This window comes from Gymnogyps californianus, chromosome 4 (genome assembly GCF_018139145.2).
Source record: "Gymnogyps californianus isolate 813 chromosome 4, ASM1813914v2, whole genome shotgun sequence".
In the NCBI taxonomy this organism is placed as follows: Eukaryota; Metazoa; Chordata; class Aves; order Accipitriformes; family Cathartidae; genus Gymnogyps; species Gymnogyps californianus.
Window position 1 is genome coordinate 12079328 of NC_059474.1, and position 13524 is coordinate 12092851.

Here is a 13524-nt window from a genome sequence, read left to right on the forward strand (position 1 = left end):
TCCCACAGGAATGCAGAATTTCAAAATATAGTGCTGTTGCATGTCTTTTTCCACTCATCTACCTGATATAAAACTAGCAGATTAAAGTCAGGTTGTATAGGAGTTTGAATTTTTAAAATCTGGATATGTTATTAAATGCAGACAATAAGCAGTAGCAAGCACATAGGGAAAATTCTATACTTCAAGCCATGATTTTTCTTTTCAATAACATTTTTGCAGCTCTGCTCTTCATACAGACTGAGACTCCTCAAGTTCAGTCTGTCCCCTCTGTAATTCTCTGGTGATGCAGTCTGCAAACATGCTAAGTACCATAGCCCTTAAATATACATACCAGTACTTCAAGCCCTTTGAAAAACCAAGCCTCTTTCAGCTTTTCCCTTGACAAGAGCTAGTGTGACAGACACACCAGCTGCTCAGACCTGAATAAGGGCTTTTTGAAGCAAAACCCATGAGCATACCAAACATTCAAAATGAGACTGTAGCAGATACATACTGCCTGAAAATTAGGGATAAGTCAGAGCTGTGACACCTATAGTGGTATTTGTATTATATAGGCTATATTAGTAATTGGCAGCATCTTGGTTTAAACAATAAATCAGCCATCTCTTTGACTTGGCTCACTATCAGGTGACCTAGTTAAAGAAAATAAGTGCCTGCAAGACTGAAAAGTTCTCAAAGTGATAAGAGGTTCACAATCAAAACCATTGCATGCCAGATTTCGCCACACTGAATGCTTGCAGTAGATAACTTGCACATCTGCTAATGGCATATGTCATTCCTTGACTGTTTCAGTTTATAGTACACGCTCCTCTGAAGAAAACAATCAGAGATTTTTAAAGCCTTATCTCTAGCAACTTTCCCCTTTCCAATGGCTTAATTTCTGAAGAAAAGAGAAATCTGCTTTCCACTGGAGAGGAAGGCAGGTGGGATGTCAGTATATGTCTGTGACTTTAGAGAAGACAGGTAACAGTCCCTGGAAGGTCTTGCCTGGTCAGTATTGTAGTTGCTCTCCATTTTTGCATGTTTCCTCCATAATAAGGCTGAAAGGCACTGAGAAGATTTCTCCCTGGCTGCTTGCTGTATCTGTGCTATGGAATGAATACAATCACTAGAGCAGCAAGATTGGCCACGGCTCTCATGCTGATACTAATGAGGTTCCTGGTATAATTTCCATACCCCCTCTAAGCTGATGCTATAAATAACAATCAGTGCAGCCTTACATGGCTAAGTCTTGATAAAGTTTCTGATGGTGCCAAAATATCCTATTTCTCTGCGTGCCAGATGCTTTTAATAAAGTGACTTCCATCTTCTGGAACTGTGTTTGCATTACCCTTGTCCCCCTGAGCTGCTTACAGTGATGCTTACAGTTGGGTCAACTTTTTTCCCCTGTCTTGCCCTTTTGCCTCTGTATAAGAAATATGATCATTATTCTCTGGAGCCACCCACAAAGAAGAAAGGATGTGTATGGACAACCTCTTTCTGAGAGCATTTCACGTTGATTTAAGACTTTGTTCCATTCATGGCTCACTTCCACTGCTTTTAGAGAAAGCTCTCTAAAAATGGCCAATAACTAAGCACAAATTAAAAAAAATGGGGTGAAAGGAAAAGAACTCTAAAGCTGACAATAACACAGAGACTTTGTGTCCAGGTGACCTGCTGTGCAGTGCCTGCTCCCAGAGCTGAGTCCAGAACTCTGTGCTAGGTCCTGAGCACCTGAGGAGCATCCCATTAAAACTGTCTTTGGATAAAATTCATTAAGATCCAAGGACCAAGCCTAGGTCACTCTTCTAACTAAGCTAAGGTCATGCTTGTTGCTATGCTCTTGTTCAGAAATGACAATTCTTAAATCCTTTTTCTCACAGAAGCACAGTTTTTGCCATTTTCCCCGACAGTGACTTAGTTAAGCCAATTTACTAGGAGATGAGAGATGTTAGTTTGAACTCCCTTAACCAATGAATGGAATCAAAGCCTGATTCCACATTTCCTGGGCAAGTGGCAGAGTCACAAGTATACTGTATTGAAAGGGTACATTCCCTCCTAAACATGTTTTTGTTGTTTGGTTTTCTTTAAAAAAAGAAGAAACCACTACAAGGAGCCAGAAAATCCCATAGCATAGCACCCCTTCAAGAACACCTACAAGAGCAAGCTGTGGAGCAGAGAATCTGACATCCTACATAGATTTTGGCTTAACTACAATACTGAGTCTCATCGCAACTGCATTGACATAGGATAGATGCAGAGATGCAGCTGTAGGTATGCACATCTTTGGAGTTCAGGTGTTTCTCAGCATCGATGGCACTTGAGGAGAGACGTTTCAATATTGCAATACTGGACCTCAGTACCTAATGTCAGTTAAGACTTATTTAAGATAGCTCCTCAGACCCTAGTCCTCATAATCTAATCCAATCAGGTCTTTGTTTTTGCCCTTGGGGCAGGAATCACACAGGACACTGAGTAAAAAATTCCAGTTTTTCCCATTGTTGCTTCCAGTGCAATTAGCTAACGTATTTATTGTAATTCATGAAAGGGATCTGTTGAGAGCTTAAAGGTCAACTGGTCTGAATGGAATTAAATCCATCTCCTATGTGGAAAGGAAGAAATAAAAGACATGGAAAAAACCAACCAACCAAAAACAACCAAACCTTTCCATAATGTTTGTGTTCCAGTAAGTACAAAAGTGAAGCAATTGCTGTCCTTTCTTGCTCTTAATGAGTAAGCACATTGCTGACTGCAGCACATCTGCTGTATGGGGTGGACTGACAGATACTGCCTGCAGCCCACATTGGGATAAGGTCTTCAACAGAAGATCAAGGAAGCTGAGATGGAGATAAGGGTTTACATGCAAGCTGTAGGACTGACCCCAGAACTGCTCAGTCCGTGACTACTTACGTTCACTGACTTCTACCACTGTGGCTCCACTGTTGCACTCTGGTCTATGTTAGAAAATCTCACAGATGAAGTCTTTTACTATTGAGGAGGGAGAAGTAGAAAAAAAAAGTGTATTCCCACACTCTTGCTTCTGTGTTAAACCATATGCCAGGCACACAAAAAATCTCAGACTAAATTCTCGAAGCTTTTGGGAAATCTATCAAACCACAAACCCAGGCTAAGTCAGAGTGAGTGTGTGAGTCAATGCACTTATTTAGAGTTCAGTAGTAGCTGGGCTCTGACTGTAAGCTTCAGGCCGCGCACGCACAGAGTGAAGTCAGTTGCTGCTCTGAAGAGGTTCCAGTCCACAGTAGGAAAGGAGACCCAGTTCACTGCAGTACATGCAGCAGTTAGATGTCTAGTTTTCAAAAGGGGAATTTGAATTCATTTATGACCCAGAAAGGAAAATCCTAATAATAGTCTTATCAGAACTATGTCTACTTTATTTAGAACTGGAAAGTAGGGTTTTAAAGGTTATTTTCTGAGATCTGATAACTCTTTACTAAAGGATAGAATTTTATTACATGCTATTGAGGATCGGATTAAAGCTATTCTATGGGATTCTTCTTAATCTTCCATTATTGGTCATATTACCTTCTGCATCACCATAAATGGATTTAGAAAAGTAACTGGAAAAAGAGCTGATCTAATTGCAGAAGTAAGTACAGCCTCAAGATTCAAGGCAACAATAAGATGCTATGGGTTATTTTTTCAGTTTTCAGCCAAAGATGTAAGAAGCCTCATTTAAAAAAGCATTCTCACAAAAGGCCACTACTAATTGGGAGATTCTCCCAGAAGAACAAAACATCTGTTGTAAAGAAAGAGTTACCACAATTTGTAGAATTATAAAGATATATCTATTTCATATTCAAATCCTGTTCGAACAATAAGATACTGTTGCAAGAGATGTCACAAGAATAATTTCATTGTGTACCAAAAAATGTGTCTCCAGGCTATAAGAGATTAAGGGCAATTGCTGAAGTTGAGTCTTTCTATCAGTATATTCAGCTCCACAACAAACATTGTGAAACTGGCTTTAGCGTTGATTCAAATTTTATCCTGCTTCAGCACCAGTACTGAAAGTACAATTTTGTTAGTTCAGTACTTATACATCTGGGGTAGACCAACAAACTCTCACAGTATTAGAGACTAGGACCAGATTCTGCTATTGCATCTTATTCTAGTTATACATTGGATCTGGTATTTTGAATAGAAAGGTAATGATTTTGATTATTGAGATAGATACCCCTTCATTAGCCTAGGAAAAAAGTAAGAAGATGACATCTAGGCTATTTCTGTGGAACTGTGTGTTCTGTTTCTCTTTCAAGTAATCACCGTTACTTGTGCCTTCATATTTCTTACTTCAACAGCAGCAATGGCTATCTATTTAGTCTAAAAGCCTTCATTGTTTAGGAAATGTTAGTGCAAAATACTGTAGCCCATCTCTTCAGTGACAACTTGGGTACAACTCTGACTCATCACATACTTTAACGAAGCTCAAGGTCCCAATCCCTTTACTCCAAAATGGTCAGTAGCTGAGCTAAGTGTATTTAAAATTCAGGATACACCTAAGCTGTTCTGGAATTCGTCCTGATCAGGGTAAAACAACATTTGAGGGCAACATTTTCTTAGAGGTTAAACTTACTCTGTTTTATTAAGCTAAAAACTACAGACCGTTACATAATCATATTACTTTTACCAACTGTATGCACTCCTTGAGAAGAGTATCAGAGAGTAACACCTTGCAACTGCCTAGTCACATTTTTATTTATTACCACATTAAGGGCAGGGCAGGACAGGACAGGACAGGACAGGACTAGACTGCCCTCCATTTGGTTTGATGTATCTGCAATTTCATTCTTGCAATGTTTCAAAGGGATCTGAACACTTTTAGCTTTGTTTCTTCAGAAGGAGTCAACATAGTAATTTATACAGATCCTAAAACTGGCTGTATATTTTCCAGCTGGCCACTTGGCTCAAATCCAGGTCACTCCTTCACATAAAATTATAGCTGTTTCATGACAAATGCAAAAGGACTTTGTTGCTCTTAGTCCAGTTCTCAGCAGCTTGTAATTGTAATCACAAAGACTAGTACCTTGTCTGTATTTGCAACAAAGATGGAAGTGATTGACTGGTGTCTCTTTGCCTTCTTCATATTGCTTCTCAGTCACCACTGAAAATAGACTTCATCAATATTTATCAGATAATGGTTTTTTTCCACCAAAATAAAAGTTTATTTTGAGGAAATTACTATTTTCCATGCTATAATGAAGATTTTTTATTTAGCTTCATTTCATGATAAGCTAATGAATAAATCTTGCCTCACTACATACCCCCCTCTGATTTACAATATTGTATATAGGTAACAACAATGTAGGAACTCCTGTTAAAAAGTTAGAATTTCTCACATTTTTCTGTTCATAAATCCTCCCTTTCTTTGCCTGACGTTTCCCCAAGCTTGTCTGCTGCAACTATTTGGAAAAGACAGTTTGGCAAAAAGCAATGGGTGGGAGTGGAAAGACAGGGATCATGAAACTAGAGGTTATTTAATTTGATGACCTAACCTAAGTGGTGAAGCACATAACATATAGCTCTAGTATGATCCCTAATGGGTCTTCTGAATGCTTTAGTAGCGGAACGGCTGGATGCTTTCTTGCATCTTGAGGAATCAAAGAAAATGGAATAAATCTTGTCTTCTATTTTCCTCCTCAAAACTGGCGTGCTCAGAAGTCTTGCCAGTATCAAAATAGCTGCCTGATGAGTTTGTACTGTATAATGTGCACAAATTACTTGCCTTATATTAAAGTCATCTGCTGCTACATTATTCCATGCATAAAAATAGAGAATGCCAGTCTATGCATATTCTGCTTTCTAACAGATTTACGAGGAGGCTGACAGGTGACTTGTAGTTCGCCACTTCCAGCGCACCTTAAAACCCTCAGCTCGTTTTCATAGCGCAAACACTCCAACAGCTCCCAGATGTTTCAGACCTTCCAGAATCAAACGCATTGTTAACATGCAAGGATGTTTATGGGGATTTTTCCTGTTCCTGGTTGTTCAAATGTTCAGTTACTTTGCAGCTGGCTGATAATGAAGGCTGTTTTCCAAAAAAAAGACCTTTTCAGACAAATGTCTGCTGTCGTTGTGCGGATAACATCTGTCAACACAGGCACAATTTTTGCACAATAACACATTACTACACAGCAGAGTCGATCAGGCCAGTTAGCTACTGACCATGGGCTGACTTCTACCTGGTTGAACACAACTTGGGAGATACATCACCTTTCAAGCACTGGATACAGCTTACAGACGTGAGTAACACCATGGACTTCAAGAACTTGCCCTTACTTGCTACCTTTTTTTTTTTGTCTTGGATGACAACAGATCAAATTAATGAGCCTATATGTCTAAGTATTAGTGCAAATATCTTTCATAAGTTACTTCAAGTTTTTCGTATCATATAATTAAGAAAGCAGCAAGTCACATTTCGCAAAGTGTTTCCCATTGGAAGCAAACTTCATTTGAGATTTTTTTTCCTCCAAACCCTATAAAAAATGGAGAGCATCCTTGCCCTTTGACTTCTCCCAATTTTGACTCAAGCACTGGACATTTCATATCAAAAAGTTAAAAGAAAGTGGAAAATCTTCTGCCAAGGCTGAATTCATCTTGTTTGACAGATTAGCTTTGAGTTTTTCCTGTGATACAAAGTACAGCATTAGTTTACAAAGGTCAAAAAAGAAATGTTCTAAGGGATACTTTAATTTTATTTTTACTATTCTGTCTTTAAATTATAAGAACCTTAATATCCTATGAGAATTTTCTAATTGAGACTTGACACACAAAGAAAACATATATAAAAGAAGAAAAAAACCCCCAAAACCCCCACACCAAATTGATTCTTTCTGATAAAGGGGAAACACAGAGTATGAATTTGAGCCAGGAAAACAAAACATGTTGGATAATGGATGGTGACTTATCAGGATTTAAAAAAAAAAAAAAAATCATTGAAATTTAAACTTTCAGCTGAAAGCCAGTCCAAATTAAATGTTAGGATGCTTAAAGACATCACCCTGAGTAATTGGGCACGTTGCCTTTACCCTGCTGAGACACTGAATTCAGACATCTATAAAAGCACATATTCACAGTCATGAACTAAGGTTTCAGTGAAGAGACTGAACATCAGAGAGGAGGCAATGTCCATTTAGACATCTATCTTCTTGCAGACCACACGGGCTCATTGAGTCTCTTTTTTTTTTAATTGCATAGAGACAGGGTTTGCAATTTGATAGTATAATCTTATTTGCCTGAGATTTCAGAGTGCTTCATGTTAGGCGTTGTTACCAGTTACATCTAATTGATGCAGGAACTGAAGCAGAGGAGGAGTTGAACAACTAGTCCAGCATCAATCACAGTCTGGAATAGATTTGAACTGCAAACCCCCTACTCTTCAAATAAGTTGCAGAAAACATTTTATCTGTATTCAAGTCAGCGCTTATTTACCACAGCCACCTCCTCTCTCGCCCTCTTACTGTCACATGACTCTCATTCCTGTGGTCTGCACAAAATGCAATCAAAATCATCCTTTTTTTCCAGACATTTACCATTTCCAATTTCAGTTCATTTTATCAGCTGCAAAGTTATTAGTCTGACTTAAAAATCCCATCAAAATCTACCCTTTGATGCTTATTTATATGTTCATCAATTAGAAGCCCTTAAAAATGTCAGCGATCTTCCAGTCTCACTTGGAGCTATTCATGGAGCATCACCACAGTTCTAAGGTTTACAGAAAGTTAACATGAACTATTAGACAGTTTAGACAGTTTTTTAAAAACAGCTACAAGTTATCTGAACCCAATGATAAATTAAGGAAAAAAAAAAAAGAACAAAAAGAACAAAAAGAACAAAAAAGAACAAAAAAAAGCCTAGCTCTAGATACAGCTGTCTAACTTCATCCTGAGCTACTGTTAAACTGGAAAGTATTTCATCATTATCATATGAATTGACTGCCACATTTGGTATTATCTCATTTGATAATACCTCTGTACTAATCACAGAAGGAAATATCTGTTAGACGATGTTTCTGCATTATTGCCAATACTTCCACCAGTGATTTTAACTGATCAAGGGTAAGGGCACCTCTTTTAAACTCCCCAGGGTCAGATTTTTTAATGTCTGCTAGCCACATAATTCATCTTTCATCTTTGCATTTCCCTGGTGAATACTTCTACAATTTTTATATTCTTATTTATATTCATTTCCCCTTTTTGTATGTTATACTTGTATAGACGGCATATGTGCATGCAAAATGAATACATGTGAATGCATCGTATATGTTTTATAGTATATATAACCTGGAGTTAATTAGGTGTGTGTGCTATGTCTTCATCACTCATAAGATCAGGGCTACTAGGGACTTGCTACCAATGGCAGATGAAATACCTGTTGGACTGGCAAATTGTGATCACTCACTTGCAGAGATTTGGAGGGATGTTTTAATATTCACATCATAAGAATTCCAGCATGGACCAGATTTTGATGTTCACAATGTATTAATCATGTGCTTAACTTCAAGCATATGTTTTCCTTCACAGATTTTAGGATCAGGCCCTAGGTTTCTATGGTGTACTTGTGCTGGACCCACGGACAGTTTATTTGTTAAGCAGACCCAGCTCCGGTGACTGGAACTCTGAGGAGTAGATGAGTATTAATTTAATGGATAATTAATCTACCTGTTTTCTCTTTCAGGTTTTTGGTTGCGTTACGTTGTCAATCATTCTCCTGTTTCGAATGAGCCAACGTGGTGTTTACCAAGGCTCTTGAGACTTAGCATGGAAAATGAGCAGTTATTTTGATTCATTGTTGTAACAGACTGTAAACCTCTCCTCTGTTTTTAGAAACATTTACCATAGCAGCTGAAAAATGATTTTTCAAAATACTGTTGCTACAGCCATGGGATTAGATCTTGGGTTTAACCCAAAACACCCTCTATGCCGCTAAGACCCCCTTTTCTAATCCTCCTGATCTCTGCGCACACACACAAAAAAGAAAGTTAAATCGCACACGGACTGAGTTTTTCTTTTCTATTTTTAGAGGAGAGTTGCAATCTAAACCAAACCTACCCTGTGTAGTACATTACAATCAATATGACTTTCTATTTGTTAATGTTGGCACAAATAGACGTGGGGAATTATCAGTGAGAATAAGCTGAAGTATTTTTGGTACTAACAGCAGAAAGACTTCTGCTACACATCGTTAAGCAGTAAGCTTTAATTTCATGCAGCTCTTTCCTATTTTGTATAAATTTAAAAACTGGACATAAAGCAGATTCTCAAAATGGTGTGATTTTAGCTTAAGATGCTTACTACAAAGTGAAAGCACATTTTTTTTCCTTATTATTAATATATAGCTGCCATTAAAAATTTAACAAATGGTGTACAATGTCAAAATACGCTTGTGATGGTTGTCTTTTGCTTGCCAGGTGTTGGTAAGATTTCTTTACCTACTACTCATATAGAGTGTGGGATTCAGCTATATCATCTACTTAATAACAAATTTCTGTGCTTTATAATATGCGAAATAAAAATGTCACCTCTCAGCCTACCTTCTACCTAGGTTCTCTGTGTGCGCTCTGTGATGTAAATTATTTTCTTTCTGGCTGAGCTGCTGCTGTGTTTTTAGGGAGATAAATGAATATCAAAATGTGTCACTGTGACTGGAAGCGTTGAGATGAACGTGCGGGAAATCTTTGCTCCAAGAAAGATGTTTACATTCTGACTTTTTCTCCCCTAAATCAGGACACAAACCAGCGCTGTGGTGTCAGATCTTGCCACACGCATATAAATTTTGTCTTATGGTCAGCCTCTAGGAAATATAGTACCCATGAGCCACACACAGCGAATCATGTAATCTATAAGGTATTCATGGCATACCACCTACATCTTCTGGAGAATCTGGACCTCAAATGCCATGGGAATGGGACTGCATAAAGACATAGACAGTTAAATAAATCTCTGCAGCATCCAACCACTCCTAACCCCAGGAAGAGCTAGCTGACGCTTCAGGCCACGATTGCCTTTCTCTTCTTCTTCTTCCTCCATGCTAAGAGAGAAAGCGGGAGGGTGCATAGCTCATTTTTCACTCTTTGACTTCTTCCTTTCTTTTTTTTCTGTAAAAAAAAAGGACCACAGAGGCTTGATTTCACAGAGAGTGCTTCTGTGACTATAAGCCCATGCTGCACAGGCAAAATGAAAATGTGTCGAGTTCCTTTTGTTCAAAATCTAAAACTTTTTTAACTGCACAACTCCTTGCTACCTCACTGACCTTCTGAAGCTTAAGCATCTCTTTGCATTTACCCCCCAAACTTCATTGACCTGAACAAGATGATACCTGTAGCAAATTTTTACATGTTAGAAGAGGAAGGTAGGTGGCATTAAACAGGAATCAGAGTTTTCTGGAGAAAAGGAAACTCTGTATTTTATGCTGATTTATCATCTGCAGAAGCATGTTCTCAAACCTGGTCAGATGGAGGTGGATAGGGAAGGTCTTTGCTATCAGCAAGCTGGGGGAGATAGGTAACTTCTCCCCAGCTGTTGTAATTAACAGCAGTTGCTGCCAACTCTCACAGCCTTCACCGTTACATATAGAGGCAAATGTATGCCTGGCCTGCAGCAGCCAGCAGAATTACAGAAATCTATCCAAAGTCCATGGAAGGGCTTTGCTAGCTGACAAGCTAACTTTCAGGTATCTTTTATAGAACCTTTATGCTTTAGTCTTTCATTTCAGAACTTGACTCTATGCTACTAGGGTTGACAGCATTAGCAATTGACTCTGTTGGGTCAAATTTCCTCAGCACTATGCAAAATAAATGTTGTGTTATGAAAATACTGCCCATTTAAAAAATAATCTTAGACAAGGTTCACATTTCTCTTAAGAAAATACTGATTTTATTTAATTACCTACCATGTTTGGGGCAAAACAATTTGAAAAGTAAGTTTTGCAAATATTGTTCCAAGTTAAGGCAAATCTGTAATGCCTACCAGTGCAAAATGTGTAAAGATTACTGTTTTTCTTCTCAACACAAATATTAAATTGCTTCAGTGGTATAACTAAGCTGTAGAAAAGCTTGCTTTATTCTAAAGGGTGGTAGTGATTTACAGAAGTTTGCCAGGCTGCTTTCAGAGGCTGCTTTTTTTCATTTTGCCAGGATTTACTCATGTGTCTGTCTTTTTCTGCAGCTGCCGTTACAGATGTGAAGTAAAAAACCCCAAAGCAGCTCCCTCAGCTTTCATGCCATGTTTGATTTCTGTTTGTGGTTGTTTAGCCTCATACCGGTAACACTAAAGATATCGATCAGCAAGAAATCAGATAACTTTTCCTTAAAAAATCTCAGAAGCATTCAGAAAATTTACTGCAACAAACCCAGCAAAAATGTAGACCATATGTACAGACCTTCCAGGGGAAAAAAATGTGAAACAATGGTATATATTTATCATTGCACCTCTCATCACTTCCTCAGATTCTGCCCACTGATTTCTCCTCTTCGTATAACATCTGACATCCCAAACCACTGAGAAGCTGCAAAGGGCTTTTCAAAACATCAGAACTCCCTTAACCTGCCACAAAATTTTCTCTGCTTTTCCCTAAATGGGGGATTTCATTGTAAGATTTATGGGCCAGAATGGCAATATTTTAGTACACCAGAATGGCAATATTTAATCCCAGAGGAGTAACATATTTCAGATGTTGAAGTCTTTCTGTAGAGGCACAACTGGCAGCTTTATGCCCCTAATGTAAGCAATAGCTAGTTTTCCAGTGGGATATGCAGCTTGCAGGAGGTGACCTGCATAACTTGCAGTGGGAAACAGAGTACTGGTGTCTAACCACAAAGACTACCAATGTGATGGACTTTCAAGCTCAGATATTTTTATGTACATAAAAAGGTATTTGGGAGCATTTCTGGTGGTTTAGGTGTATTCTCCTATGTTCCTTGCATCTGGATTTATAGAGAGGAAAGAAACAGCTTTAGAGGTAAAATGGCTAGAAAGGCAAGTGTAATTAATGCATTTCAAACTCTGATCAGATAACTTTTGGTAGGTGGCTGTGGTAGGCACGTCATGGTGTAGTGAGCTTAACACCTGAGTGAGGCGGGCTCCATCATTTTGTTACCTTCAATTGAAAAACCTGCCCCATGCTTTTGTAGATAAACCTAGACAATACCATGAAATATCACGTATTACTACACTCAGAAAGTTCATTTCCCCCATTGCCTCAGAACTTTATGGATTAATTCTGCTGGACACGAGATAAAGTTGAGATTTTTTTCACTCATTCAAAATTAGGATTGAAATTTAGCTCATAACCAAAGGCAAAACCTTCATTATTCTGAAACCGGCTTAAGATTGTAGGGTTGAAAGTCATCTCACCTCACTTGGGATTTGTACAGCACAGACGTGTACATCAGTTCTGGTCATCTGAGTCCTTCTTTACAGGAATGAGACTTTATAGTAAATATTTTTAGGATACAACTTTTTGGACCTGTTTTGAACCTCTGCTTTCTGAGAAGAAAGCTACTGTTTCCTTCCCTTGATGCTAAGGGACATCTAGCCAGGTAGCTCAGATGAAACGACCAGCAGTCTGTGTGACACCAACCTGGAGGTGGACCTCCTCCCACGGAAGGACAGACCAGTTGGCACTACTGCTGTAGCACTGCACATCTTCTTGACCACTCAAGATGTTAGAAAGTCATCTTCAAAAGCATTAGCACTATACTGTCTAGCTTCACTGTCTCTCTTTGACATTTAGGATCTTACTGAGAAAATAGTTGAAGGGTTTTTGTTTTCTTGTTAGTTGTTAGGGTTTGGTTTGGGTATTTTTCCCAAGCTGCTTCTGGGATTTCAAGCAGCAAATCATCGTGCCTCGCTATTCATAGTTACGGAGGTAGAGGATCATTTCATAGTGGAACACAACTTCAGATGGAGGCAATCGAGAAGTCATTGAACTTAGCAGCTGTGCAGCTGCGTCACCAAACCCCTCGTGCTGCCCAATTATTTTCCTTGGCGACTCCTTCCTCTAAGAACTTGTTTTTTCCTGACTATGCCTCAGTTGGCTATTTGTGAAGGCCTGGCCAGTGTTTGCTGAAGAAAGAAAGAGAGAGCAGTTGCTTCTGTTATTCTCCAGAGATCTTTACAGGGAAAACGCTGTTTAATATTGACATATTCTCACAGTCTCCAGGGGAACCTTTTGACAGAAAGGGAGGGGAAGAGGAAGGGAGGATGGGGGGAGACCTGCTCTGTCTGACCTTTCTCCCCAGAGGATAAAAATCAAAAGAGAAAAAATAAATATATTTTTCCTCTTTTTTTTGTTTGTGACTGTTGCAGCCTGAAGCTCCGCTCCTGTATCCATGCCCCGTGCTCCCCAAACATTAGTTCACTGCTAGTGAATATACTGTTGAGCATTTTTTAGCAGAAAAATGCAATATAACGTTGCCTTGCATGTTTGCCAGAATGTAAAGAATTGGACCAGCCAGCAAGGTCTTCTAAGCAACTCTGCCTTAACTGCTGGTGGTTCTTTCTGCCTCGGTTTACAGCCCATGGCATG